This window comes from Rhodnius prolixus, unplaced genomic scaffold, assembly GCF_049639745.1.
Source record: "Rhodnius prolixus isolate KJV_2025 unplaced genomic scaffold, Rpr scaffold_5, whole genome shotgun sequence".
NCBI lineage: Eukaryota > Metazoa > Arthropoda > Insecta > Hemiptera > Reduviidae > Rhodnius > Rhodnius prolixus.
In genome coordinates this window covers 36693419-36702117 of record NW_027411624.1, presented here as the reverse complement: position 1 = coordinate 36702117, position 8699 = coordinate 36693419, and positions in this window count along the sequence as shown.

Here is an 8699-nt window from a genome sequence, read left to right as displayed (position 1 = left end):
TGTATCGCAAGCCTTCGACCGAGTCTGGCACGAAGGTCTTCTGTGGAAACTCAAGCGCATCCTTCCTAGCACTTATTACCTCATACTCAGCTCTTAACTCTCTTACAGATTCTTCCAAGTTCTTCAAGGCACTACTCACTCTTCCATCTATCCTGTCCTTGCTGGTGTGGCACAGGGAAGTGTCTTAGCTCCTCTTCTTTACACAATCTACACTGCCGACTTAACTTCTAACCTTAATACCTCTATTTACACCTTCGCTGACGACACTGCCATTCTCTCCACACACTCTGACCCTATCCTTGCAGTACGCTCACTACAGTCCCACCTTCACTCAATAGAACCTCGGTTAGAAAACTGGCGAATAAAAATTAACCTAACTAAGTCTAAATACATAGTCTTCACACTCAAACGTCAGACTCCACCATCTGTCTTCTTACATCATACACCTATCCCACCAGCCGACCATGTGCGGTACCTTGGAATGTACCTAGTACCTTGGACTTACCTGGAACCCCCATACGAGACTTAAACGTACCGAACTAAACAAACGATACAAACTTCTAGCCAGGCTACTCGACAAACGCTCAAAACTCTCACTACAGAACAAACGACGACTCTATACAGCTCTTCTCACACCAATATGGACTTACGGACTCGAACTTTACGGAACAGCTAAAAAATCCAACACCAATAGACTGCAAACTCTCCAATCTAAAATACTGCGCCGCATAGTAGACGTTCCATTCTATGTTAGCAACCAAACAATCCATACAGATCTCCAAATTCCACTCATCTCCGAACTTGCCAAAATTCGATATAAAAATTTTCACCAAAAACTCTCTCTTCATCACAACCCTTTAGCTGCAAACTTATCTTCAACTACGCTACCCTCCAAGACTCCTCGAAGACGGCTGAGGCGCCGTTGGCCCCGTGTCCAACTGGGTGACTAATGGCGGCCATCACTGGATGACCGTCATTCACGTCTGACACGCTATTGATTTATACCTATCACCTGTACCTACTGTACCCTGTAGTACAGGTGTAAATCTCATTAAAAGGATAAATAAATAAAATAAAAACCTTCACAATTCTACTAAAAAACTTTGGCTTAAATAATACACAGATTGATTGCAATAAAGCATTATTTATTCCAGAAATGATCGCGTCAAGTTAGTAGTTGTTTTTCTTTTTTAACTTTATTAAAATTGTTAATTTTCAATTTCATTTTTCATCCTAATTTAACACCTAACTGACAAATTACACAAGATAATAAATTTTTTAGAAATGATAAATTACCATATTATATGGCCGAAAACGAGATGTGTTTGATGGATATCAGCGGTAATGACGTATTGGTTTGTACAATATTTTAACGAGTAAAATGTCAATGTTAGGTTATGTGAGAAGCATCGTTAAAAACATTGCTTGGGCTAACATATGTATAATGGAAGCTGTGAAGGGGATGGATATGTCTTAGTTAATGGCCATACAGATATCTTATAACCCTAAAAAGTATCACCTTACTAAGGGTGTTCTCTAATATACTTTGGACCAATTCCTGGATCTTATGAATGTTTTAAAAACATTTTATTCACTATATAGATCAATAATTTTTGTTCAAAATTTTTCTAATATTTCAATTTTAGGGAAAAGATTAAGCTCATTGGATGCAGAGTTTCCGGATTCGAATCCTGCCGTTTGCCCTTAGGAGCCTCTTATAGCTCACTGTCCGATTTTTGGGAGTGTTGTCTTTAACGAGAAAACACTGTCCCGAGGCCGGCAATGCACTGAAAATGAACCCCGGACCTCAATGAACTCAGTCAGATGATGATATGCCAACAAAACAAAATTTAATTCTTTGGATGCTCATAAAAGACTAAGAAAACCGAGAGAGAGCTGCAACATTCGATTGGATCCCCATCAGAGGGTTTTTCCGGTAACTTAGCAATCAAAATCCTTTTTTCCGGAAGTACTAGTTTATTCAATTTTTTTGGGAGCTTTTTTCCTTTTACGCTCAGATAAGAAGCTTCCAGCAGTTTTCTATGTTTTAAGAAGTATATTAAGATTTAGGGAAGGGATTAGATGAGTAGTTGGCGTATACTGGGATTACCACGCGAGATCCTGGGCACGAATTCAGCTGCTGGCCCTTGAAGTTTTTCTAACTTATAGCTTTTTTTTACAGTCAATTGATGGTGCGTATGACGAGAGGACACCGTCTGAAGAGGAGCAGTGCACTGGTAAAAAACGGCACCGGGCGTCAGTGACCTCAAATATGTTAGTTATTTTTTGTTTTTGTGGTCTTGTTTGCACATTAACCATTATTATTTTATGAGGGCTGGAAAAAAAACCAACATATTGGTATGTACAATCACTGTTGGCTCCTGATGCCTTAATTTCCCAATATATTGGTGGAAAACACCAGCCCTATCTTTTCCAATATACAATTTGAGGAATAGCGCAGCCTCTTTCCCTTCTCTCTTCATCATGACTGCCACACTTCTACTTCATTCTTCTTTGTGGCTTCCATGAGATAAGGGATATCTTGAGCGCTGCGCTAAAAAATAAAAAAAGAGTGGTGTACATAAACTGCTCCACAAAAAAAGTGGCACACTTTGAAAAAAGCGTTTCTTTTTTGTTTTATCACATTTTGGGCAAATATTATTAGTTTTAATTATTTTCATAAACTGTCCGGGAACAATTAATCGAATCAAGGTCCAAAGTTTCTTGAAAATAGTGAAGCAATTCCTCGTTTAATCCCCTTCGGTCTTTTGTGTAAACAACAACGTGAACTTTACCTCAACAGTAAATAAATTTATTGACCTCTACAGTTGCGTTTCGACTTTTTTCAAGCTGAAAGCATTGCAAACTCTCAAGTGGCCCGTATTATTGCATTAGTTGAGGATGGACGGAGTCTGCGGTACGCAGCACGAATGTTAGGGTTGCCTGAGACCACCGTCCGTAGAGCCATCCATCGTTACCGGGAGACAGGCCTCTGCACTCGCAGACAAGGTTCGGGTCGACCAAGAGCCACAGAAGCACTTGATGACCGATTTATTAGAATTCACACTCTGAGAAAACGTACATCAACTCCTTCTGAAACTGCTCAAACACTGCTTACTGTTCGTGGAGTTTCAGTCAGTGCCGAAACTGTACTGAAGAAGGCTCGCTGAAATGAATTTACGCCCTAGGAAGCAAGCCATAGGACCATTGCTCACCGTAGACCATCGGAGAGCCCGTCTAGAGTTCGCTAGGGAACACCGCAACAGGTTCTCCAATCCTTCTCTTTTCAGACGAGTCCCGTTTTGCTCTCTACGCACCTGATGGGAGGCGACGAGTTTACCGAAGGCCTAGGGAGCGCTACGCTCCGTGCAATATTTCTGGTAGACTATCATTCGGAGGTGGTTCAGTGATGGTGTGGACTGGGATTTCTTTGGGGGCTTAGGCTGAGCTCCACGTATTCAACAGGGCAATCTTGAATGCAGATTTGTATGTGAGGGAAATTTTGCAGCAATATTTGATACCCTATGCACCATTTATTGGGGAAAATTTTATTTTTATGCAAGATAATGGCCAACCACACACTGCCGCCTGTGTTGTTCAATATCTACAGGATACTAGCATTCGAGTTTTGAGGTGGCCAGCACGCAGCCAGGATTTAAATCCAATTGAACATTTTTGGGATAAGCTGGGTAGACGATTAAGATGGAGAAATAATCCTCCCAGGAGCTTAGAAGAGTTGCGAGGTGCTCTGGTGGGGATGTGGGAGGAATTAACACAAGATTTCATGAGAAATTCAATAAGGAGTATGCCGAGGAGATTGGATGCAGTAATGCGAGCAATACACGTTACTAAAATTCTTTTTCTCTTTTTTTAATCGGAAGAAATACTTTTTTTTCAAATTCATTTTTTGCCGAGAAGTACTTTTTTGTTAAATTAAAGGTTTTTATTTCTTTTAGATCATTTTTTATTTTATTTTAGCCCTCCCGTAACTTTATACTTCTTATATTTGTTAACTAAAATAAAATGTAGAACAAAAAAGTTACAGAGAAAAAAAGATAACGCATTTTTAAAGTGCGCCACTTTTTTTGCGGAGCCCCTCTGCATCCTATATTTTTATTTTATTCCCCTCTAATGAGAATTTGTAAATGCTTTGTAGCGCTTCAGGATTCATTATGGCTAAAATCCTTTTAGCGCTACAGGGAAATCGTACATGTGTGTAACCAGTTTCAAATATGTTGACGCGTCTTAAATTAAAATGAAGAGAAAATAATAAAATTTAAATTTTTTATAAATAAGTGATATGATCTATTTGTTTGCAGTTTTAGGATTTAAGATATGCAGCCAGCTGAAATGTACAGTCCCTCGTTTGAAGTCAATTAAGAGGGGGAAAACTCAATCACTCAGATCAATTTAAATTAAAAAAAATCAGCCCAATCACTGATCTTGCAGTAATAGCAAGTAAAAATGGTAATTAAAGGTGTAATTTAATTCGTCAGTCAGAACTGTTTGTCCAATAGTTTGAATATGTATGCAGAGTAAGAGGTATGCTAAAGTTCTCTGTGAGCCATAAGCCGTGATTAATAACTTCGCTTAAACTATAGCCCAAGCTCTACTAATACCTGCTGCAAACTTCGCTCTTACCCACTATCTCGTAAAACTGGGCCGAGATCCGCAGCCACGTAATTACACCAACTCTACATTTATTAATCACCAATATAAACCACTTGAAATATTTCCACCCATTTAGTATGGAAATTTAAATTTCCCATACTCTGAGGTGTGGGTGTTAGTAGAAAGATGTGGATGGTTGCACTATAGTAAACTTGGTAGCACCCTAAACAACTTGGGATATACATATTAGGGCGCAGGGAGGAAAAAATCCCACTTTTTTTTAAAAAAGTGATTCCCATTACCGACCCAACTTGGTTAGGGAGTGCCTTTAAAAGGAAAACTGCATAAAAGAATGATGATGGAAGAAAACCAGTGGAAGAAGTAAAATAAATTGCGGGAAATTCACTACTTTCAAGTTCAACAGCAAACTCTGCGATGGTATTAGTTCTAAGTTGGAAGTGCGATTGACTGGTTAGTAAGCCGGAAGTCTTGGCCTCAAATTCAAGTTTTCAAAGTTTTCCTTCTTAGGAACCTGACTACAGATCACTGATTTAGTTGGTGTTCCCTTTAGTGAAGAAAACACCCCTCTGGATGCTGTAAGTTCAGTGAGTTGGCTCCAGCTATAACTTAGACTGGAAACATAGTGGAGCGACGAGCAAAGCGGCGAAAACAAACACAAGTTAACCGTATGGGACTGCCGCATAGTGGGAAGCAAAGCAAAGATAGAGCAACGCTACCAAGAGAGAGAGAGTAGAGCAACGTGTTGAGACATGTTTGATTTCTTCGCTCTCATCGCGCTCAATTTTCAAGGTTAAAATGGATATTGCTGCATTTATTGGTGTAGTTTTTTTTTTTTAAAAAAAAAACCTCTGTGGGACCAAAAGGACCCACCGATTTGGGTCGGATAAGGAATAGAACAGGATAAATGTGGTTAAAATTGAAACTCGTCCTATTCTTGATTAACATGTCTTCAACACTGGTTAGTATGTAATCAAATGTTGGAATAGACATTCGAAAATACGCATGAAACTTGCCAGGATGCTCCCCGAAGTTGTTGATACAAGTGATGGAATTCATCAAGTTCATATCTCTTCCTGTTCATATCATAAACACTGCAGCTCCTGCTTATAAGATGTTGCAAATACCAAATTTTTTCAAGGAAGAATATTCGTATAGAAATAATTCCTCCATCATGTCTCGTCGAAAGGAGGAAACTCGACTAAACTCGTCACTATGTTCATGCAAGACTCTTTGCTCACTGCTCGTCGGTCTCTTTGATTTGAAGCAACTATCATCGCCGCTCCACTATGTTTCCAACCTTAGCTGGGGGATGCGCCTTAAAGAAACAATAATTCTTTGCTGTATTGTTCAAAACCATCTTTGAGCTGAGACGTGCCTCGTTTTCCGTGGCTAGAATTTGATGAAAGATATCAGTTCTAAGATACTGAGCACTGTACTTAGAATGACGATAATTTTAGTCTTCAGCTTCAGGTGGTACTGACGCTGGCACCCTTAATATTGGACACCAAAAACCACAAGAATCGCATAAAAACTCTGAAAGCCTTCCAGGTTGTGAAAAAAAAAATTATATTGTTCTTCTGTTTTTTACGCAAATCAGCGCTGTGATTACGACCCACAACTAAAATAGTCTGAAATTAAAATTCGAGAAAAACAGGTTCTTCTTGTTCATCTAGCTTATACAAGCGGAAATAAAATAATGGAATGAAAATTAGACTGCTCAAACCCACAGAAAAACCAGAATTGCGACATCTGTTGAAATACACGGCTGGCCAATGATAGCACGCTCAGTTTGATCAGAAGAAATACTAACCGACCCCATTATATCTAATTTGGTTTGCATCATTGTTTTAGATCTGCCCTCGAGAGAGTGTTTGTGCCATCATTGTGAACGTGCTATCTCACACATACATGCACGGGAATATAGAGCTGTCCAGTATAAATGATAGGAGCTAGTGAACATAGTCTGTTTGTATTAGAGGAACAGAAGTGTTGCTTATTTAGGCACCAGTTTGATTAACTAAAAATAATGGAACCCAGTAAATATATCCAGTGTCTCTTAACGTAAATACTTTATTTCCATTTAGTACCATCCATTGATATCGCAATCACTTGCTATTTGTCCATCATGATGGCTTTGTTATCACTAGATAAATATCCTTTAACACATTATTAGTTAAAAGTGAAAAAATATGAATGAATAGAATAGAATAAATATTTATTATAATAAATATATACATAGAATAAATATAGAAGTATAAATGTATAGTACATTTCAACCTTCTTAACTAAGTGAAGAAAGAGAAAAGTTAGGTGAGGAGGATTGGAATGCAGGGAAAAAAGGGAGAGGAAAAACCTGCAGCTAATGTAGAGAGTGTATTGTAGGATATGTTTTAGTCTTCTGTGTCCTGTATGTTGTAGAAGGATCTGTAGGAGGCTATGTCGCCGCAGATTGGGATGGCAGTCTAGGATGGAAAGGAGTTTCAGCGGACGATTTTTGGATATAGGAGTGTACCCCGGGGGATAATGGATGCAGTCTCCGTGGAGTGAATAAATTCTAGTGCGTCGTGGAGAGTCTGCTGGGAGTCTCCAGAAATTTGTTTTGCGTTGTCCTGTAGTTTCTTGATGTTCACTACTACAAGTGTCAGGCTCCAGGCGGAGCAGGTGTAGAGCAACATCGGCGCCTAATGACTACTTTGTAGAGGAAGAGTTTTGTTGGTCACAGTCATTTTGGAGTCACGTGAGAGCGAAAATAATGGTGTACAGAGAATCTGTTCAGCGTTAACTCTCGGCTCTTTGGACCAGGATTTTTTTTAACAAAATGAACCACAATTCTAGGATTAGCTTAGATTAAGGAGTGATTACAAAACTCCAAATCCATGGACGACCTAAAGGCGATCTATTTGGGGGTTCATTTAGCGTCTGGTATAGTTTTAAAGAATGTAGTATAGGGTACAAATTCTGTGTGAGTTCGTGAAGGTAGATGGAGATACCAGGAATGGACGCCCAATTCCCTGAAGTAGTGGCCAATCCCTCTGCACGGTCTAAACTATTAGCACTAACTAGTAGACCTTACAACTATCCGCCGTAACTATCCCGTCTGTACAAATGATTTGTAAGATTGTTTAGAGAACCTACCATATGTGACTTCTATACTTCAGGGATCTGGGCGTCCATTTCAGGTATCTCCATCTAACACGAACTCATACAGAATTTGTACCCTATACCACGTTCTTTAAACTAATCCAGACGCTAAATGAACCCCAAATAGATCGCCTTTAGGTCGTCATGGATTTGGGGTTTTGTAATCACTCCGTAATCTAAGCTAATCCTTAAAGAGGGAATTTAAAGTCAGAAAACTAGCATATACCCTTCTATCAAGAATATAATAGTAGATCATAGATCCAAAAAAAGAGAGAGAATATATGTATAAAACAAAATCCAATGCGCTCTAAAAGATCTATGGCAGCTTAGTTAAGTCTCAAGTGTTTGTTCGTAGATTGTCGCGTCTGGAAATGTGTGTGTGTGTGTGTGTGTGGTTAGATGAGCTCGAGTTAGCCTGTGGGTACGCTAAACCCAAATAGCTGTCACACATCAACTACCTCTGCAGGCTTATAGAAAAGTCTGGTGATAATTGTAGTTAGTAACTGTTGGACCAACGATATCCGCAAGGTTACCTAAACACCACTAGTGGCTAGTTCACTGGGAGCAGATAACATGAAGAGATATTTAAAGTATTATTAGCGTAAAAAAAAATAAAATTCAACTGTAAATTTAACGTTAAAATATTTTTTTTTGAAAATCTATTCGATCTATTCTTAAACTTGAGGAAATAAACGCGAGGAACGATCACCGGCAGTTAATGTTCAAAAGTTGGTTATATAAAAGTGCGTCTATTACAGGAAGACGTAGATTCACTTCCGATTACTGCTTCCAAATTACCAAAAGGTAGCTAGAGTTCCATTAAAGAGAAACTGAGAGGAGCAATTATTTTGATCGGCCGCTATTCATCCTCTAAACTGCAGCTAGCATTCAAGATTCAAGCCTAAAATCATCTATAGGTTTGCCTA